This window comes from Onychostoma macrolepis, chromosome 09, assembly GCF_012432095.1.
Source record: "Onychostoma macrolepis isolate SWU-2019 chromosome 09, ASM1243209v1, whole genome shotgun sequence".
Classification (NCBI taxonomy): Eukaryota; Metazoa; Chordata; class Actinopteri; order Cypriniformes; family Cyprinidae; genus Onychostoma; species Onychostoma macrolepis.
This window is the reverse complement of record NC_081163.1, coordinates 12,050,696-12,074,336: the sequence shown is the minus strand read 5'-3', so window position 1 is coordinate 12,074,336 and position 23,641 is coordinate 12,050,696. Positions and strand designations below refer to the sequence as shown.

The window sequence follows — 23,641 nt, the reverse complement described above, 5'->3', positions numbered from 1 at the left end:
AGCTGGTCAGCAGAAGGAAGCATGAAGTGCTCCAAAATTTCTTGGTAAACGGGTGCAGTGACTTTGGTTTTCAAAAAACACAAAGGACCAACACCAGTAGATGACATTGCACCCCAAATCATCACAGACTGTGGAAACTTAACACTGGACTTCAAGCAACTTGGGCTATGAGCTTCTCCACCCTTCCTCCAGACTCTAGGACCTTGGTTTCCAAATGAAATACAAAACTTGCTCTTATCTGAAAAGAGGACTTTGGACCGCTGGGCAACACTCCAGTTCTTCTTCTCCTTAACCCAGGTAAGACGCCTCTGACGTTGTCTGTGGATCAGGAGTGGCTTAACAAGAGGAATACAACAACTGTAGCCAAATTCCTTGACATGTCTGTATGTGGTGGCTCTTGATGCCTTGACTCCAGCCTCAGTCCATTCCTTGTGAAGTTCACCCAAACTTCTTGAATGGATTTTGCTTGACAATCCTCATAAAGCTTGTTCTCTCGGTTGATTGTGCATCTTTTTCTTCCACACTTTTTCCTTCCACTCAACTTTCTGTTAACATGCTTGGATACAGCACTCTGTGAACAGCCAGCTTCTTTGGCAATGAATGTTTGTGGCTTACCCTCCTTGTGAAGGGTGTCAATCATTGTCTTCTGGACAACTGTCAGATCAGCAGTCTTCCCCATGATTGTGTAGCCTAGTGAACCAAACTGAGAGACCATTTTGAAGGCTCAGGAAACCTTTGCAGGTGTTTTGAGTTGATTAGCTGATTGGCATGTCACCATATTCTAATTTGAATTTGTGGGTTTTTGTCAAATGTGAGCCAAAATCATCACAATTAAAAGAACAAAAGACTTAAACTACTTCAGTCTGTGTGCACTGAATTTATTTAATACAGTAAGTATTATATTAATACATAAGTTTCACAATTTGAGTTGAATTACTGAAATAAATTATCTTTTCCACGACATTCTAATTTATAGAGATGCACCTGTATACAAAGTGGCAATTGAGGGATGTAAAATGCACTTTGCAAGATATAAAGTTGTAATCAATGCCTCTGATATTCTGGTAATAAAAAAGGTTTTGAAAACAAGCAGCGCTATCATAATTCCAGCAAAATTACCAGAGGAAATATCAGTGTCAATATGGAGGGGCTTGAGTCAAAAGGTTGAGGATCACCGCTCTCTAAACGTCACGCAAATTTGATTGGTAATTTTTCATGTCACTCAGACAGTCCCTTCCTTTCTAAAGAGGCATTTGTAGATATAAAATTGCAGTTACAAGAAAAAAGGCAAAACATTACAAAAAATAAAAATAGTAGTTGTGGGATGTAAAAGTCACATTGCAATCATAAAATACAATCATACAAATTTGCAATCACAAGAAATATAATCTAAATTCTGAGATTTAGAGTTGCAATTACGTATTTAGTTTTTGTTCTGAGGTGGAAACGGGCTTTCATTGGATTAGTAACACAAGAAATCTGTGGACGAAGCCAACTGATGCCAGATGACATTGCGCTTTGTTAACAATGATGAACGAGACAGCAGTGGCCAAGCTCACTAAACAGACCGAGACACCGCCACCACCCACAGAGAGTCAGAGCTCCGTCTGGGTCCACAGGTTTATTCTCCACATCATCCTCCCATCAACACACAGCTTATTGTAAATGAAATCACACTGTTGCCTGCCTCAGTTCCTCATAACAACAGATCTTGATTTATGCTGCTGCCCTAGTTTCCTTATGAAGAAATATGAGAGGCAGTTTAAGCCTCTCATGTCATTATCATATCAGTCTGTTGTCGGAAAATAATTTGTTACCTCACGTACGTTACGTGACTGGGAAAACATAGACTCCCGCTGCAACACACCTCGGGCTGAGCTATGTACTTTGTCTTTATTGGCTAAGAGCGGGATACTTGTCCGGGCAATTTAAAAAAGCAATTTGTTCTTTTTCTCCCTGCTTGCATTTACACGGTTCTGGAGTGTGCTCAGGCACAAGACTAACCGTACATAAATTGTAGGCGACACAGATGAAAATGTCAACAAGGCCCTGGTGCGCAGAGTAAGGCAGGTAGGAGGGTGACCCAGAAGAGGATGGATGTCGACATGCTCTCGCACGCTATTTCAGCACATCGTAGAGCATCTCCCCACACACACCCTCTTGTACCTTGTCTCTAAGGGCAGGCTTGGCCTAGTTCAAGAGCCATTTTCATGATGCAGTGAGGAGCTGATGGTGTATAGCAGTGTGGTGCAAAATTCAACATTGAAGAATTGGCTTCCTGCCAATTCATAAGTGTGAATCTGAATTGAATTGTCAACACCTACAGGAAGTTGTATTGGAATTTGAATTGGAGTCACAGGAAGAGGAATTAACTTAATTGCAATTTTTAAAAAAAGTTTGTGTTTGACGAATGTTGCTTTTCTAGGTAAAGTTCTCGTATTGTACTCTTTTACAAGTTTAAAACATTGAAATCATTTAAAATTCATATGCTATTCAAATTTTGCATATGGTACATTGCTGCAGCACCTCACTCTATGCCTGAAACAGTGACTGCATCGGAAATCGCATTCTTCCCTATGTAGTATGCAAAAAGCAGTATGTTCAAATATACAGTATCCAAATTCAATAGTAGGCAAAAAGTCCCTGGATGACCTACTATTTCCACTGATATTCTGAAGTGTGCATCTGATGGATATTTTACTATCCAATGAGGCCATGGGAGACAATTTATGAATGGCAGTAAATTGTCACAACTGACAGTGGTGGATCACATGACAATGACAACATGACAATGTAGTATGTCTGGATTACATTCATACTACACACATTCATACTATATAGAAAGTACTTTTTTGTAACGTTCGCTAAGTAATTACTCTCTACTCAGAGAGTATACAATTTCGGATGCAGCCACTGTTTTGGTCACTGTCTCTTTAAAGGCTGCTATTTTGAAAAACCCAGTCTGCTCTGATTGGTCAGTTGGCCCAGTCTGTTGTGATTGGTCAACTACTTAGAGCGTACGATGGAAATGCGTGTCTGAGCTTTTTCTCCAGCTTTTTCTACATAGCGAAATCACTTACCCAACCATTTTAATCATACTTGCTTACATTCAAATTCAAATAATTTTTGATTCTGTTTGCTACCCAGTTGAAATTCAATTCAAATTCAGCAGTTAATTGGATATGATATTCTCAATTAAATTCTGAATGGAGCACATCCCTGGTATGTAGCATGACTGGCAATTCTGGAATCTTCTGCACTGACAGATGCTTTATAGGCCTTTGTTGACATTGAGGGCCTTATTCAGGGAGTTTAGACTGAGGATATGTTTCCTCGTCAAAAAAGTTGAGGTTAGCAAGGTGGCCTCGCACATTTAAAACCATCTGCTCAGTTGGCTTCAACAGTGACTATCACTACAAATTCTTTTCTGCTCCCCCAGCACATCTTTTTATTAATAGTGACCCTACACACAGAAGTGTGTGGCTGGCTACAGAGAGTTAAGCACTCCCTTAGGAGACCTAAGAAGCCTATTAGCAGACAGGCAGGAGAGAGCGAGCCCATATTAGACTATTGTGATTCCAGATAAGGGAATCAGGGGGAGGTGATCAACTACTAAACTTGTGACAGGCAGCCAACAAAGAGAAGGAAATGACAAGCTTGTCTTCCTGCCCTTGAGCTAACTGGAAATAGCAATTACCCACACCGTGATATGATTACAATCCAGCAAAGAGTAGAGACACAAACTTTGTTCTCAAGCAGAGAGGGAGATTGCCTGGATTGTTTCCTGTCTGCAGTGCACAGTTAGACCAGACTAAGGGGATTCAAGGAGGTTATGAATGGCAGCAAAGTAGCTGGTGGAAATGGATTATCAAAACTGTTGATGAGAAAATGTGCCCCAGTTTATGTAGTTGCACTCTTTCTCAAATCAATATTTTGCTAATACAGCCATGCGGTATTTTTTGGATATGCCTGTGTGAGCTTGGCACATTAAGATTTAAATTTAGCCTCTTTCTACTTTTGTGTAAAATGTTCCAATTCTGTGGAAAGCATCAGTGTACAGCAATTTTCAGCCAACTCTAGGCACGACTTGCTATCTCAAAAGTTTCTGTCTTGGTCTTCAAAAATAAGGTTTGCAATATAAATAGGCTATATTTTATATAGTTGAGGTCAGAATTATTATCCCCTTGGTAAATATGGGCAAATAAGGCTGTGAAAATAAATATGCATTGTGTATTATTTGGTCTTTTATTAAAAAACAAAAAACAAAATCACAAAATATTTTTAAGATTTGTTTTCAATGTTTTTCTCCAATATATGTTGGCCACAATTAGTGGCCCCGTTTTATTCAATACTTTTTGCAACCTATATTTACCAAGATTAGTCTTCTAATACCATAGTCTTCTTCTATAATGCTTAATTTTTAGTAAGATTATTTTATTAAATGTATTTATGTATTTATTTTTAAAGGACACATTTAATTGATCAGAAGTGACAGTAAACATATTCATAATATTCCAAAAGATTTCCATTCATCAAAAAATCATGGAAAAAAAAAAGGTTTCCACAAAATTATTAACCGGCACAAAGTTTTCAACATAAAAAAAATGCTTCAGAATTATTTTAGAATGATTGCGTGACACTAAAGACTGGAGTAATGACTATAGGTAAAATATATGTGAAACATAATTCACAGTTATTTCAAATTTTAATAATATTTTACAACATTAATGCTTTAGAATTTTTGATCAAGCAAATTGAGCTTGGTGAGCATAAGAGCCTTAATTTTATCGTACCTCAAATGTTTGACCAGTATTTATCTAATACTTTCTAATAGTAAAGTCTAACTATCTTATACTTCATTTCTAAATAACCATAATGAGCCAAAAGATTAGTATTGCAAAGACGAAACCTTTCAAACATATCTAAAACACACTTTGAGGCATATAAACAAGCCTGATATTCCCAATGAAGTGGGCCAGCCAAACCAACATTGAGCACCACTCATGCCCTGCTTTAATTAATACCCATACTCACACAAGCACAAAATACACACACGCAAATGCATCTCATATGTTTACGCATGTTTGGAAATAGCAGGGAAAGTGCCAAAAAAAATTCTCCCTAATGCACTTGGTTGAGATTAATTAATATCTAGGCTGAAATCCAACCACAACAAACTCATGTAGATGGATACACACTTCAGTACTGCTCACAAAGATATTCTGTACATACACACACAAATATGTTAAGTTGGGCGTACGGTAAGACAGATGGAATGTTTTTTAAATGGGCACAGTGTGATTCCACCTGCAACTGGAAGTGGGCTCGCGCACATACCCATATATGCAGAGAAGAGATTACGCGTGCACACACAGGAAAAGCTGATCTGTGACTGTGCATGCCTTTACAGCATTAGCATACTGGCAGCAGGCGTATACACATTGCCTGTTAATTCACAACCAGATTGTAGCTGGTTTTAGGAGTCAAAGAGGTGCGGATAGGCTCTGTCTTTGCTAGAGTTAGCAAGTCCACAGCAGCTTAACTAAACGGTACTGAATAAACAACGCATGGCTTAAAAGAAGAGTCACAGCTTAGCAAACGCTAAATTCTTACAGCACACACTTCAATCTATCATTTACATACAGTATGTTCATCAACAACTGACAAATAACTACAACTACTATGGACAAAAACAACAACAAAATCATACGAAATAAACAGCCTGATTTATACATAGTATAAGGCAACATGGTGATCCCAACCCCAAAGAAGGGGTTTATTTGCTAATAACTGTTTGACTGTAATTTATCAAAAATGTGAACAAAAATAACCGCAAATCATAATGCATAAACTATACTGTCTGTCAGCATTGTTACTGATTTCACATGGGAAGAAAACATTTCCATAGAAATCTTAAAGTAAAACTGGTATAAATGGCAATTTTAATTCTGAAGGAAAGAGATAGGGAGGGGAAAAAAATAATAATTAAACATGTTTTTGATGCATATGTATATAAAATTAGAATTTTTATATATAATAATTATAATATGACCCCTCAAATTTTGAAATGAAAAAGTAAAAAAAATAAAATAAAACAAATAAAATAATATATATATATATATATATATATATATATATATATTAGATATATACACATTAAACAGATTATAAGCTCCCCTATAATCAGTAACCTAACAGCTCATGCATAAGTTATAAATTAATGTACCAGGTCTCCACAAAAAAAGTTATTTTCTTTCTTGCCTAATGTCAGACAGGATCATTTTCACAACCGAGTGTGTAGTCTTCCAGCATAGAAGGCACATGTTTATGGGGAGATCATCCTGCAGAGGCTAATTTAGCAGAGGCTAGAGGAAATAGCAATTTGTCTTGCCAATGTAAGAAGCACTGCCGACTGGCAGAGGTTCTCTATGAAATTCAGTTGAGTGCCTGGCTGAAACGTCTGCCAACAGAGACATTTTTACAGTAACTTGTCTGTTCGTCTGACTGCTGCAGTGGCTGGCATTGGCATAATGCTCCACCATAAGTAGCATAAGGAAGCTCTTACTGGCAGCACTAGAGGACTGGTATGAAAATACTGCTGGCAGTCTGGAGTAGCTGAGAAAAAAAGTTTGTTCCACTGCATTTGTGCTTTACCTTCTAAACTCTGGGTTTCTCACACTCTCATGCAGCATTTTATAAATGACATAAGGGAGACCAGGGGAAATTTTAACATTTCTTTCATTTTTCTTCATTAATCACACACTACTACTAATTGATCTACCTGCCAACTTTTGGTGTATGGAAACATTTATATGTACCAAATGCAACTGTATGATTAATAGATGGAAAAAAAGAAAGATTAAATCCCTTCTAATGAATTTAAGAGCAGTTTTGGAGACAATGTAGGTGGCTGGGGGCGACTTAATTTAAAACGTAAATTATATTAAACCACTGTATCTCAAATAAGAGCAAACTTTTAAGCAATGATATCATTCCTTCAATATGTATTAATAAATCTGAATAACTTTCACCTTTATATAATACTGATTATTTTATCTCTGAAGAATAACGTTTAAAGAAAAAGTCTACAGTGAGCCCAATATTTGAATTATCTGAAATAAGATTAATCCTTAAGCTATATTAATCAGCTAATAAATCAAAACTTCAATTAGACACTTCATGTGAAAAAGATACAATCTTTCAATTCAATTTAACAGTTCTTATTTTACTAGCATCACAAATGCCACCCACCCTTACAGCCAACATAAAATCTAATAGCTAGTTGTGAAAGTGTTAGTTTCTGCCATTCAAGTTAACCTAGAGATGAAATTAGTTAACCTAGACACAGACAACCTTTTGTGTTCAGCTGCACTGCAAACTCCATTTTGCTGACCAAACATTTTGGGAACTGGGGCAAAACCAACACATTACATGTTCTCTGCATTATTATTAACCTAACAAACTTGTGTAGATAGTTCAGTACTCAAAAGTTTGAGCGTTAAGTCACTGGTGCTTGCTATTCAGTGAAGTCCTTATGAAGGTTATAGCGGACGCCATATCATCCAAACAACCTGAGGATAAAAACGTAAAAAATTGAGTCCATCCAATCTCCACTCGGACAAAGAGTGCAAGCTTGCCAGGAAGACTTTAATGTCTTCTTTCACCCCCTAATGTGGACATCACAGATCCAATCGGGCCTCCTCCTACGGTAGAACCAGTGTTTTATCTCTTCACAAAGCCGGGATAAAGAGACGCTAAAAGGTGAGCGACTCATAAGATATGGGGGGCTGATAACATTGACGGAGTGCAGCAAGAGAGCCATCATTCCCTTGATCCTCTTTAAACAACACCCCCAGACCATAAGAAGTCCTTTAAGTCCTCCATCCAGTTCAGACCTGGGCAACAGTGAAGAGGAGGCCATAAAAAAGCCACTTAGCCCCTGTAATGGGCAATCTTTGGGGATAAAAGGTAACCTCTCTGACTCCCATCATGCAGACTACTGCTCAGAGCCAGTAAATTCTGCCCCACCAATACACCACGGCCAATTCAATTATGGGCGCCAGCCGTTCAAATAAAGTATTAAAGTGTCGAGTTGAATGAGGATGTTTTGTTTTATGGGGTGATTAGTCGTTGTCCTTTATGTCTGAGGATGTCCCTGTTTTCCGCTAATCTATGTTGGCTGAGTTAGGTGTCCACAATCCCACCATAAAGCCATTGCACTTGCTTTTATGTCTCAGGATGCATGGGGACGGAGGCTATTGGCCTTCAAATGGAAATCTGTTGCATGTGTAGGTTATTTGGAACATCATATCCAAACCAAGTGTAAATGAAAAGCCTGTGAAGTATAAAGGCTGCACATTACGAGCCTTATAAGGCTCATGAAACAGTCACCACATTTTCTAAGATTTTACGACAGATTTTGAGGCATTTGTGTTGGACCTCAAAGAGCACAATGTTAGCATCCTTAAATTTGAATTCCAGGAGAAAAGTGGTTAATTTAGAGCTTTTTGGCGCTATTTTAGTTTTCAAGGTCTAACATTATGTGCAAAAGTTATTAAAAATGCTGCAAACAGCACATTGATATACAGTATGTCATGTGCATGACAAATGGCTGTGGATTTATTTGTGCATTAAATTATAGCCATCACAGGTTTTGTGTGTATTTGTGTAATGTACGGTGAGCTTACAAAACCATGTACAGTATGATATATTTGTTCATTTTAATGCATGCAGTAGCGCGCATTAAGGGGAACCTTTGATGCTTTTAACTCAATGAGAGTGCAATAAAGTTGATTGGATCAGAAGGTGTTATTGTATTGTCCACGTTTCAGCATTTTTCAAAACTCTGCTGAGAACCGGTGTTGTAATAGTGGGTTTCATAACCCTTTAAATTGTATGCAACTGTCAAATTGCTGACAGAATGATAGCAATCAAATAAATTACAGTACCTTGTGAAAAGCTACACAGGGATGCTAAAATGCAAACTACAATGTACAGTCTGCATGATGTTCTATAGACTATGATGACAGGACCACATAAAAGGTAAAACGTCTCATTATTAATATTAATTACAATGACCCAGTTAACCCCTGTTGGTAGATCTTGTAACTACATGGTAACTAGAATAATATGACTAAAAAGCATTCAAAAGTAGCTGTGCATTCTGGTGAAATAAAGTTTTTTTTTTTTTTACAAGCAACATATAAATCATAAATATTTCATTATATCACAGTGATGTTTTACCAGTGACAGATTATTTTTGGAGGGCTCTTAAAAGCGTGAAAAGGACTTTCATTTTTCTTGTCTGCTGCCAATCAGATCTCACAACTCATAGTGGATAGTCACTACTGAAGGTGCTATCAGTCAGTTAGCATTGTCACACATGTCATTTTATTGCAGCTAGACTGATTAGTTACATGGCATTTACAGCTCAGGTGACTTGGTTAAAAAAAATAAAAAATAAAAAACCTGGGGGCAGAACTGAGCAAAGATGTTAGCATGCAGGTCACATACTAACGGTGAGTTCTGGACTAGCAGAGCAACTGCAATTGAGATGAATGGGAATGCAAACGGATAGCTTTCTCCAGGTATTTCAGACCTTCTTGATTAATATCTTCTACTATTATTGCTACTGCTAATTAGATGTCAAAACTCCCCCAGGAGGTCTGGAGAAAAACTGCAATTGATAATCACTGAACACCACCAGTGGCTCGAGGGGCTGGTAACAGCTTGCGGTCCATTCAAGCTTATCTCAGTGAATAAGAATAAACATACACCAGAAAAAAATACTGTTAGGAATAATTAAGGAAGCACTGGAGGAAGACTTTTATCTCAGATTGTGCGAAATTAGAATAGTTTATCACCCAGGACTAGTATAATTAACCACATCCATAACACTGGTGAGCTCTTCTTCTGTGAAAAGGTTTACTGCAGGCAATGATATCTTAGTTCCTTAAATCTTGCATTGTGGGATCACGTTTGAAAATGCATGTTTTTTTTTTTTTTTCTACAGGGAAAGGTGTTAAAGCGAAAATGAAAAACATTTTTTTTTCACCCTCAAATCATTCCAAACCTGTCTCCCTTTCTTTTTTTCTGCAGAACACAAAATAAGATATTTTGAAGAATGTCTTAGTGCTGTTTGACCATACAACGAAGGCCAATGGGGTGTAGTGTTGTTTTGGACCCAACTGACCTGCATTATATGAACAGAAACAGTACAAAATACTGTATAGAATAAGGAAAGTAATACAAGTTTGGAACAACATGGGGATGAGTAATAATGGCAGAAAGTTCATTTTTGAGTGAACTATCCTCCGAAGTAACCTTTAACAACTGTGCATGACACATCAAACAGAACACTTGCATGACAATTAGACAGTTGAAACACTGACAAAAACATTTTCCAAATGACATTTCAATATCGATGTGTAGAGAGAAATTGTTAGAGCCTTCTGGAGTGCTGGAGAATCATAAAATATATTTTAATTCCACTAAATATTACGATCATATACCATAATTCTATTATGGCTTCACATAATGATCTCGCACTCTATATTATAATAAAAACACATTTAGGCATATTTAGTCACAGCTGCAGAGAACTGAACAAAGAATATTCTTTAAATCAGAAGGCTATTAGCTCCACCAACATTTTCTGCTCCGTTTCCTAATGCAAGTTTGATAATAACATTTTCTCTTTAAGTTTCCTGGTTAAGCACTCCAGCCAGGCTCTTCAGCCTTGCATTGTGGGTTAGCTCATAAATTAGCAGCATGTGGTTGCACACTTGATTAGTTACGAGCTAATCGAGAGGGAACTGCTGCACTAATATTTAAGTCCTAAAATGAAAATGGAAAAATGAAAATGGAGTTTTCTTTGCCCACTTGGGCCAGAGTCCAGGAAGCAGTTAGGGGCCATTATCAGTGTTTCACCTGAGTGGGAGCCTTTCTGAGTGGCACTCATTTAGCTGAAACGGTCTTTCAATTACTGAATTAAAGGGGCCATGAAACATTTGCATATGTCCATTTCCACTGTGATCAATGGGGAGTTTGTGTTTAAAATCAGGATACATGGACTGGATTTATATGTTTTGGAAGTCATTGCAGATGAGGAGGAAAAAATACATAGTCTGTACTAACTTCACAAACACACTCTTGGTCTAAAACGTTCAATCAAATATACTTCACTGTAGGACAGATCAGATGTCATGCAAAGATAAAGTGAGACAAAGGGGACTATAATGTTTCTGCTATGTTAAACCACATGTTCATTTAACCTCAGAAATAAAACTTTATTAAAGACACCTTTTAACCTTATTACACACAACCTTATTCGCACTCATTAGGCATCAACACTACTGTTCCACAAATATTTAAAAGGTGCAACATCTGCACTGCTAGGTCCCACAGTACAGCTACAGCTGTGATACTCGTCCCAAGGCTCTTTAGTGTCAGAAAGTCTCACTTTTCACTGTTCATCACATTTTTGTTTGATACTTGAGACACCTGAAAGAGTGTTCCAGAACATATTAGCATTATAAAACGTTCCCATTAAACATTCATTGCGCAAAACCTAAACACAGCCCTGACATACCACTAAAATTAGTGGAAAATAAGAATAAGTTTGTTCAAACTTTAACTCTGCCCTAAATCTAATCATAAGTCTTAAATCTGATTACTGGTTGTAGATGCTGTTTGATGTTTTTTTTTCTTTTTTTTCCCCTGAAAGACGTCTAATAATCTAAAATAATGGTTTTCAATTTTTATTTATTTATTCACGTGATGGCAAAGCTAAATTTTCAGCAGCTATTACTTATATTATACTGATATTATTATAAACTTCAGTGTCAAATGATCCTTCAGAAATTAAATATGCTGATTTGATGCTCAAAAAAATATTATATAAATAATATTGGAGCATTGTTTCTTAATACGTTTGTTTAAACCTTGACTTTTTTTTTTTTTTTTTTTAAATGTTTGACAAATTAATACATCATGGCAGGATTAACCTATTAGCTTCTTTCCAAAACAGTAAAAAAGTAAAATCTCACAGAAAATCATACACAATAGATGTGCATGTAATAATAATAATAAACATGAAACGCTAATATAGCATGACATCAAAGAAAAGTCAACATGCACAGTTCCCCAGTGTAACTAAATTCTCAAACGGATTCATTAAAAGTATATTTTTAAACTTTAAACACTTGGGATATGCAACATCCATATTCCTTAAGGCTCAAACTAACCTGCTCTGAACAGCTGCAGTATGTGAAGCAACACATTGATGCTTTCAGCTACAAACGTATGGTCACATGGCAGAGAGCAGAACCATGCCGGTAAAACAGCTAATTACAGTAATGAGCTCTTTTCCTCCTGAACGCCACGGAAAGAGCAACAATTTAAACTCTGACGCATCTCTAATTACATAGCTGTAATGCAGATTCCCTGTGCTCTCCAATGACCTTGAACAAGCTCTTTCCACTGAATATGGATAACTCTCTCATTAGCATTTTAAATAAAACCCACTAATTTAAATATTCGTTTAAGCATTGTCAATCCTGATGGGTGATTTTACCACTCAAATTTGTTTGCTTCCCATTGGCTGAGCTGTGATAGAAACACTTCTTCCAATGTGTGCATCTCTGACTCTGCCCCTGCTTTGTACCTGGGCCACATTATTGATTTATTCTATTGGATGATTAATCTTTATTACTGCTCATGCTCCTCTGATCCAGTCTCTTGTGCCAGGATTAAAGCGAGGATGATAAGTGTCCCGCTAAGCTCGGCTAGATCCTCAACATGCCTAGATAAGTTCCAGCCAGATTGGATTCTGTATCTGGAGCTTTGTGATCAAACATGGGTCTCTTTCAGATTTCAGTTTTTGTTTGCTTACTTCACAAACAGTCGGTGAGGTTCACAGGAAGTTCATACCCATCGATGAAGGAACCAAACTTCACACTGTGCTTGACCTGTCAAAACTCGCCTCTCGAGTAATATGGACAAGAAAAGAGGATCCCATACAGCAGATATCATTTAGCAATAGCACCCTAAAAGCCCTCACACCTGTCATGTACCATCTGCAGAGCAGAATGGGAACGGCAGGGTGAAACGTCACAAAAAGGGCAAACATTCAACTCTGAGACTTTCACAAAACCATCTTGAAATCCTCAACACTGAAAGTGATTGGCTAGAACCGAGTAGTACTTTGGGATTTGCAATAGTGGAGCACACAAATCATGTATCTGAGTTAAGTACAGATACTCTTAAAGGGATAGTTCACCCTAAAATGAAAATACTTGTGAGTCATTAATTACTCACACTGTAAAAAAATCCAATTAACAAAATGTTGGAAGGGCAAAAATATTTAAGTTGAACAAATTTTATTGCTTGGGCTTAGTTGAGAAGACATATTATATTAAGTCTGCACAAATATTTTTTTAAAAAACATTAAATGAATGGTTATTTTCAAATCCAGTCAACATTCAGAATACCAATGTTTGACTGAACTAATAACTACAAATCCAGCCAACACTGGGATCAATGTTACACGCCGTTTCTGGTCTTGTGAATGGCGCTTCAGAAGAGAAGTTCATCATTTTGAATGAAAATGAACAACTGAATCATTTCACAAGGCAGTTCAAAGCATCTCAGTCAGTTCCCTAGGGAGTGAATCACTAGATTGTGCACATGAGTCCCTGCACAGGGAAAGACCGTGGCTCAGTAAACACTGGGACAACTGATCAATCAATTTGTAAAACGTCACCATTTATCAACAACAAGCAAGACCGTTATATTTTGATATTATTTTTATGCTATTTGAGGTAACTTAGCCCTATAATATGAAATGTACATGTTCTATTACAAATCCAGTCAGCATCAATGCTCCCTGTTGTGCAACTGATTGTGGAATGGATTTGTGCCAAAAAAAGAAAAAAAGTTCTGTATTTAATTAACTGATATTGATACACTGTAAATTATTTAAAAGGCATCATTTAATTTTTTTTTTCAGTGGCATCTTCGCTAATATTAGTTTGTTTCATTCTTATTCCTAGGTGAATGTAGCCACCCAGTCTGTATCCAGATCAGATGGTCACTGCAGTCATCCAGATCCAGTCTGTATCCAGATCAGATGGTGGATCAGCACCTAGAGATGAACTCGACAGCCCTGAATGTCAGCGGAGACCATGTCAGCTAGATGAGCTCCAGAGACAGATCCCCTCCGAAGACCTCGTTGGCCATTGGGACAAGACCACGAGAACCAGACAAGTCCTCTGCTCAATCTGACCTCTGTTGCAGCCTAAAATTAAACCACGCCATGCTGGTTTCGTCTGGCCAGAGGAGAAGGTTTTCTATTCAATCTCTATCACCGATGGAGTTTTGGGTCCTTGCTGCTGTCGCCTTTGGCTTGCTTATTTGGGGACGCTTGGCTGATTGCACAGACATTATTGGAAGAGAGCTAAACTGGATGATGTCAACACTGAATCACCAATGAACTGACTTTAACTGGAAAAATGACTTGTTAATGTCCGCTTGCATTATTGACAAACTATTTTCCTGTTTGACTCTGTAAAGCTGCTTTGACACAATCGGTATTGTATAAAGCGCTATGTAAATAAAGGTGACTTGATTTGATTTTATATACTGTAACACCTGGTTCATTTTATTTTTTTTTTTTACTTCTGCCTAATTTTAAAGATGTAATTGTGACCAGTAATAACATTTATAAATATTTGTTTGGTAACATTTTGTTTAGCTTGTTTAGTTTTTTCTTAGTTCATAAACAACCTTTAAACTGAATTTTGCAGCTTTAAAGGGATAGTTCACCCAAAAATGAAAATTTGCTGTTAATTTACTGACCCTTAGGCCATCCAAGGTGTAGGTGACTTTTTTCTTCATTCCTGTATGTTTAGTTTGTATGAAAATTTTTATAAATGCAGATTGTTATTAAATAAAGGCTAATATGTGTTGTAAAGTGTGTTTTTAGTGATTGATAAACACCAGTTAATAATTTTTAATATTGTTTTTAAACTATAAAAATATATATGTTTATGTATTTCCACAGCAATTTCTTATGATGCCCAAATAATAAATCTTAGTTGAGGTAACATATAAAACACAGAGTACATGGTTGAATTTCAATTGACATTAAAATTAACTAAAAAATATTAATAAAATTAATAAATTAATTGACTTGCTGTAGTCTTCTAAATGTTTGACCAATTAAAACATTTTAATTGAATGGACTATAAAACTAGCTCACTAAAGGTTGAGCCAAGTAAAAAAATAACAATTCAGATAACACTTTGAAGTCAGAAATTGACTGAACGTAAAATTTCTGTGGAACTTGTTACTAAATAATAATTAGTTGAAACCGCTTGATTTTTTTTTACAGTGCACCCTCATGTGCACCAATGATTGCTGTCTATGCGAAGTCAGGAAGCTCTTGAAATTCATCAAAAATATCTTAACTTTTGGTCAACTTCCGGACGGCAGATGGAGTAGACGTGTTTGCGTGCAAACTGTTTATTTTGAGCCACTCCATACGTTAATTTCACTTTTAACCGGATCATAAGGTCGAAATTTAACTGATACTCTTTCATTAACATGGCCTCAAAAGCGAGTAAACAAAATGATCTTAATTTGTGTTCTGAAGATGAAGGTTTTATGGGTTTGGAATGACATGAGGGTGAGTAATTATTGACAGCTTTCCAGAACAGTTTATTCCAGCTGGTAAACACGTTCAAAATACCATTGGTCAATGGCGAATATATGGGTGTGGCTCTGAGTTTCCACCATCTATTTTGTGTTACACAGAAGAAAGAAAATCATACAGGTTTGGAATGACTTGAGGGTAAGTACATGATGACACAATTTTCATTAAACTGACCCTTTAAGTTTCAAAAGTAAAAGTAGTGATCAGAGTGTAATAAAAAGTCAGATATTTTACTCTTTTGAATGTAGTGAAGTTTCCTGAAATAAAAAGTCTGATAAAGTACAGATACTTGAAAAAAAAAAAAGAAAAAAGTTCCACGTACACTCTCCATTTTTAACTGCAAAGCTGAAACTGTTTCTACTTGTGCACTTTGATAAGCTGCATTTCCCTAAGATACAAGATTGCAATTTATGTTTCAGTCACAGTTTCACACGAGCCCTTGAACCATTGCAGCTGGTCATGGAAGTGCCATTTCACAAGCCTGTCAGGATCACTGACACCCTCTCGACGGCACAAGCGCTGATGATTCACAGCCTTGTCTTTTTTACCTATAACTCGTCCTGGCCTTTATCCTCTTCTGTTGCCGATTATGATGAAGGGCTTCAGCGGGAATTGTCGATTTGGTCTTTCATCAGGGTCAGCTCGACCATCCGTCACACCCACCATTCTCCGCACATAGAGGGTCTGGCAGCAGTCAAGTTCAGCGCAGAAAGGCACAAGGGCTGGAGTGCTGTAAATCTGCTGCAGATGGGAATGGGGGGCTTGAGCAGAGTTCATATGCCCATAATACTCCTGAGGGCGCAAGGGAGCATGGACAATTCAATGAGCGACAATAGCTCTTCACCTCTACAGCATTATACCAGTGCTAGAAAGTAAATAACTAAAAGTAAGAGTGCTTACGCTGTTTTCAAATGCAGTTTTAATTACAAATATATAATATATTATAATATAATTAATAACACACAATAACGTTCAAAAGATTGGGTTTGTAAGTTTTTTTTTTTTACAGTACAGTAAAATCAGTAAAAATTACCTATTTTTAAAATCCATCCATTACTCCAGTCTTCAGTTTCACGTGATCCCTCAGAAAACATTCTAATATGCTAATTTGCTGCTAAAAAAATAAATTCAAATTTTTGTGAAAACAACATTTATAAAGCAAGCTGAAGCAATAATAAAACATGCTCTGTCCTCTCATATATACCACTGGAAAGACTGTCTCATTTTTGTAAACCAGTTCATACACATGGTCATTTAAATAAATTACTCACTGATCAGATAAATAATTCTCTGATTCATTATAAACCAGCGTTTTCTTTTCTGAAACAAAATGTGCATTTAAATTCTGTAGTTCATCACTATGTTTTCAACTCAATTATATAAATTAGTGTTTAAGTATTTTTGGAATCAAGTTCGACTTAATGCTGTCATTCTAATTTAGGTGTTTTTGTCAGACAATTGTTCTAACTGAAGAATTAAACATTATGACCAGATAATTATACACTTAAACCCCTAAATAACATCAATGTAGTTAGACACTTTTTTGTAAGCAGCTTGTAGCATAACTATTTCTAAAAAAGTTAATTAAGAATAATCAAAATAGAGTAGCTTAGCAAGCTAAAGTTTCAAAGCAGCTTCTTCAACACAGCTTTACATTCAAACTCACTTTTTCACCATCATCTCAGTTAATCTATCAGAGGAAAGATCTGTGTGTTTAACACTTTCCTTGCACAGGACATGATCCCTACATGATTTCCTGATCAAGATAATCACAAAAGTGTTTACTTTAATCCACCAACGGCTAAATTATACATTAATATTTTTATTAGTAAAGCTTATAAACCTAAAAAGGTCCATCACATTCACAGCATGCCCTGTCCTCTGTCTCTATCAATAAAAAGGCCAAAAATAAGATTTAGAAATGCATTCTAGTGAGAATAATATAATCCTCATATAAATCAGAGTTAAGTACAGTATCTGGAGTACTAGTAACATTTTTCTCTCTCTCAGAAATGTTATATGCTTCATGTTTAGAACTTCACATTTAGAAATGTAATATTCTTGAGAGTTATAATATTGTGGATATTACAATACACAGAAAGTTCCACAAAGAAAATGTCAGATGGAAAATAAGGACCTAGTTCTTACAGAAAAAAAGCAGTCCTACACAAAGCCTGCACCAGCAAGCACATCACTTCAGAGGCTAACATATAGCACGAAGGTGTCTGCAACCCTCCTGGGGCATTTTTTCCCATTTCCCGACAACGTGTAATAGAGAGCAAAGGAAAAAAACAACAACAACACACAGTTACTATGTTAGCTTTCACATTTCTCAAGTGTAACACACTTATATTCCCAGAGGGCACATGGTTTTATTATTTTTTTATTTATTTCAGTATGGCTTCCACTGTTGAGTTTACCCACATTCATACTACCCACTAAAATCCAGCTAATCAATATGTAAGCCCACCACTGATATTAGGAAATTATGCATATGATTCAGACTGGCTAAAAAGTGCTATTTAAACATGTTTCTAAAAGGAAACCCACTTCAATAGTATTTTGAAAGTAAATGAATAAAGCAATAAAGCACAGTATTATTATGCTGGTCAACTCGTGTGGCTTTCTATGGAGATTACTGATGCTGAGTCTAAAACAGTAGCTACAGAAATGTCTGAGGATGAAGAGAACTGATGGGTGTTTGTGTCAAAGGATGTCAGGAGTGGAATAAAAAGAACAGCAGCCAATTGTAACTGTTAATGGCTTAACACAAAACAAATCAAAAGTACATAACCTGGAAAAATCAATTTTATTACAGAACAAGCACAGCGCCTTTTTTATCCTTCAGTAAACAGACACCACAACAAAAATGACAAAAAGAAGAAGCATAAATAGTTTAAATTGCTAGGCAATAAACCATAACAGATATATACAACCCGAATTCCGGAAATGTTGGGATGTTTTTTAAATTTGAATAAAATTAAAATATTGGATCATGTGATTTGAAAGTCTTTTAGTCTTAATCACAATAGAACATAGAGAACATACATATTTAAACGGAGAAATTTTACACTTTTTTTTGTTATCAACTTTTTATTTTTTTTATTTTTTTTGTTTTTTGTTTTTTTTACACACAACATCATAACATCCATTCAAAACAAAAAACAAAAACAAAACAAAAAACAACAGACATATAATCAATACTTTAAAGAGTCCAGTCAAAAGGGAGAGAGAGTGGGAGGGAAAAAAGAAAAAACAAAACAAGTCATTTTTTTATATAATCAAGTATGTTAAACAAATATCAATAGTAGAGGGCTTGGCCCCATTAATTTGCGCTGTTGTACATTCACAAGTCACTATTTTCAGGAGGCTATGGATCCAATATGTTTTTCCACATATGTGCGGTGAAAACCAGTTCTGTATTATTGTGTTCTTCGCAGCTGTCAAACCAGCAAACAACATTCTCTTTTGTATTAAGCTTATACAGAGACCAGAATCATCATTAAGAAGACATAAACCTGGTTTAGCAAAGCAATCAATGTTACACTTTTATCCACTAAATGAGCTCATTTCAAATTTGATGCCTGCTACAGGTCTCAAAAAGCAAAACATTTTGAAAAGATTCAGCTGGGAGAAAGAACATCTAGCAACTAATTAAGTTAATTGACATCAGGTCTGTAACATGATTAGCTATAAAAGGGATGTCTTGGAGAGGCAGAGTCTCTCAGAAGTAAAGATGGGCAGAGGCTCTCCAATCTGTGAAAGAGTGCGGAAAAAGACTGTGGAATACTTTAAAAACAACGTCCCTCAACATCAAATTGCAAAGGCTTTGCAAATCTCATCATCTACAGTGCATAACATCATCAAAAGATTCAGAGAAACTGGAAAAATCTCTGTGCATAAGGGACAAGGCCGAAGACCTTTGTTGGATGCCCGTGGTCTTCAGGCCCTCAGACGACACTGCATCACTCATCGGCATGATTCTGTCATTAACATTACTAAATGGGCCCAGGAATACTTCCAGAAACCACTGTTGGTAAACACAATCCGCTGTGCCATATGCAGATGCCAACTAAAGCTCTATCATGCAAAAAGGAAGCCATATGTGAACATGGTCCAGAAGCGCCGTCGTGTCCTGTAGGCCAAGGCTCATTTAAAATGGACTGTTTCAAAGTGGAAAAGTGTTCTATGGTCAGACGAGTCCAAATTTGACATTCTTGTTTGAAATCATGGACTCTGTGTCCTCCGGGCTAAAGAGGAGAGAGACCTTCCAGCGTGTTATCAGCGTTCAGTTCAAAAGCCAGCATCTCTGATGGTATGGGGGTGCATAAGTGCATACGGTATGGGCAGCTTACATGTTTTGGAAGGCACTATGAATGTTGAAAGGTATTTAAATTTTTAGAGCAACATATGCTCCCCTCCAGATGACGTCTATTTCAGCAGGACAATGCAAAACCACATATATTGCAGCTATTACAACAGCATAGCTTCGTAGTAGAAGAGTCCGGGTGCTGCCTGCAGTCCAGATCTTTCACCTATAGAGAACATTTGGTGCATCATTAAACGAAAAATACGTCAAAGACGACCACAAATTCTTCAGCAGCTGGAAACCTATATCAGGCAAGAATGGGACCAAATTCCAACACCAAAACTCCAGAAACTCATAACCTCGATGCCCGGACGTCTTCAAACTGTTTTGAAAAGAAGAGGAGATGCTACACCATGGCAAACATGCCCCTGTCCCAACTATTTTGAGACCTTTAGCAGGCATCCAATTTGAAATGAGCTCATTTTGTGCTTAGAATTGTATAATTTCTCAATTTAAACATTTGTTATGTTATCTATGTTCTATTGTGATTACAATATTGGCTCATGTGATTTGAAAGTCTTTTAGTTTTCATTTTATTCAAATTTAAAAAACGTCCCAACATTTCCAGAATTCGGGTTGTATCTAGGCTATACAAAATTTTCCATTTGATATATTAGTTCATAGTCTATTCCTCTTTTTTGATGATGATGATGGATACAAATGACCTTTTAAACGTTTGCGATCAGTAATACTTTTATAAATTATAAATTAAATTGATCAAAAGTAACAATAATACATTACTTTTCTTTTTAACTTTCGATTCATCCTGACAAAAAAAAAAATGAATTAACATTTCCACAAGAATTAAGCAGCATATCTGCTTTCAAGAATATTTATAAAATCAGCATATTAAAATGATTTCTGGAGGACCGTTTGACACTGAACACTGGAGTAATCACTGCTGTTTTAAAAATTCAGCTTTACTATTATAAGAGACTTCTTTTGAAAACATGGAGATAAAAAAAATTTAAAAAAAACTTACTGACCCCAAAATTCATGTACACGTAAAGCCAACTAATACATTTTATTCAATATATTTCAACTCCATCTTCACCTGCACTTTTGCCCGCATCTCTATTGAACCACACCAGCTCCCTTTCAAAAAGATCTCTCTTATAGAAAATGTTGGAACAGTTGTTTTGTCCTTCATGTACATCATAAATCAATGCCATCAATTTCTGTGTCGAAGTCAATGTCATACAGCTTCTTTTGAACAGGGCCCAGTCAGCCATGAGCTTCGTTTAGGAAGCCTCCATCAGTAAACGAGTAAAAGCTCAAGGGCAAAGCCATTATTAAAGTGTGCCGGCCTCATAGCTGTGCGAGTCAACTGCCCCCTGGCCCACGTCATCGGTTAAACTTAGCAGTATCTTTCGAGCCCTGTGGACATATGTTACAATATTTCCTTTCTGTCAGGTTACAAGCGATCAAGACAGGGCCGTAATCCCTTTGCTGCTCGCGAATGGGGCAACGCGACACAAAAGGAACATGAAGAGAGGGAGGAAAAAATGAAACGACAAAGACAGATGAATATAGAGGCAGAAGCACAGAACAAAAGCGAGACGGCACTTCAAATGCCAAGAAGGAAGTTATCGGTACAAAGCAGACTGAGAGAAAAAAGTGGCGTTTGACATCGCTCATCACTCTACCAGTGATTGGGCATAATTATGGCTGGCAGAGTGAGCTTCCACTGCAAAGGCTGTCAACCGCCAGACAAATGATGGCAGAAGTTAAAAAACAATTTAAGCCATTCACGGCCATTACCAGCCAAGAGATGGCTCCTCAATAGCCCCATGTATTGCTCTATCAAACGTAGCACTGGACTTCAGTCGAAACACATCAGTCAGTGCAGAAAAATAAGGCAATTGGATTAAGAAATATATTTATTTGCAGCCTCACAATAAAGACTTTGCTGTTGTATTTTAATGAGCCCGATATATTGAGATGTGTGCATTGGGCAAGGAGTAAAACATTCTGGGATTGTCTGATCTTGTCTTCCTTCCAAACACTTTGAGGGAGTGAGCTGAATACAGATCCCTTTGCGTCTGTGGTCGCCATTATTCCCCAGAGTATGTGAGGGGAAGCAGAGTTGTGTGATTTTGCCTGGAACGATTGGCGGTTTTGTGAATATCGGATTGTTGTGTTTATTCTCACTTCAAGATCACTCCGATCCCACTCCATCATGAGCATAACAGGTTAACAGCCCAATTAAGCAAGAATATAGCTTGTGTTAAATACACAGAAAACAGACTCTTTTGCAGACAGAATGAAAGAAATGATTAAACTGTGAAACATTACTGGCAAGACAGCCATCAAAATACAAAATGTTTCTTGAAAATAAATGATGGAGAGGATGAATGTGAGTGTGGGGATGACTAAAGATTCACTATGGCATTATGGCAAAACATTACCATAACATAAGGCTATAATATTTGGATTATTGTTTTCTTTTACATTGTCACAAAATATTTCTATTTTAAATAAATGCTGCTCTTTTGACCACCGTTTCCAAAAAATATAAATCAGGACAACTGCTTTCAACAATGATGTTGAATGATTTCAACAAAATGTTTCTTCAGCACCAAATCAGCATATTAGAATGATTTCTGAAGGATCGTTAAAATTCATTAAAATATATATCATTAAAATAGGAAACAGTTATTTTAAACAATAATAATTTCACATTTTACTGTAGTTTTGATCAAACAAATACATCCTTGGCGAGGATAAGAGCCTTTTTTTTTTCTTCAAAAAACTAATCTTATTGGCCCCAGATGGTAGCTTAGCTCCAGTAATAGTGCAAATTTTATAAACATGGACTGAAGTGAACACAGAGAGAATGATAATCAGAAAAAGGAAAACGACGAGAGGAGCTACTGCATGCATCCCTTTGTTTTACATTATAGGCTCTAATTCAAGGCTATAATTCAACCCAACAAATTCTTGTTTAAAAACAAAAACAAAAAAAAACCATTTTACTCTGCTGTAGTCCTGACCTAACAAAGAAACACTTGTACAGATAAAGGTGAAACACTTGTGCATATAAAAACAATACTGTATGGTTCATTTCTCATTCATTTCATCTCATTTCTAACATGAGATGAAATTTCTGCAGATATAAATATTAAATGAGTATGAATTGTAATGTGCAAATTTACAGACGTTGAATCGCTGTACGGTTGGACAGAGAGGAAAGCAGTGCAAGTGGATGTAAAAATGAATTTAAAAACAAACCAAATTCGCAACATAAATCTGAGCATCAGGCACAAATGAGACTTTGCAATAGGGTGATGTTCTACGATGGCAAGAGCCTGAGAGAAATTCAGTGCTGATGACTCCTAAGATGGAGCATGCTGATCCACACACAGCCACTGGTTAGCCACAAGCTGCCCTGGAGATTGTTTCATCAGACTCCCAGCACCACATGATGAGCTGACCCAGACAGTAAAACATCACTGGCCCGGTGTACAACTGCTGCATTAAGATCCATCTCTGGTGATTCGATTGCAAGTGGTCAGCCGAGACAAATTGCTGTTTACACTTGGTAGTAACAAGCATATCTA

At 36.7% G+C, this 23,641-nt stretch overlaps 1 protein-coding gene across 4 annotated transcripts in view; it reads right to left on the bottom strand.

Moving 5' to 3' along the window:
- The window catches only part of ncam2 (neural cell adhesion molecule 2), a 224,147-nt gene that overhangs the window by 158,146 nt on the left and 42,360 nt on the right, over positions 1–23,641 (bottom strand). Inside the window, exon 1 of one of the 4 annotated variants that reach the window (XM_058787862.1) lies at positions 16,261–16,342. The exons of the other annotated variants lie outside the window; for them this stretch is intronic. The gene's annotated coding sequence lies outside the window, so the exon portion shown is untranslated. Of the gene's footprint in view, positions 1–16,260; positions 16,343–23,641 lie in introns of those variants that run through there. 4 annotated transcript variants of the gene reach the window in all.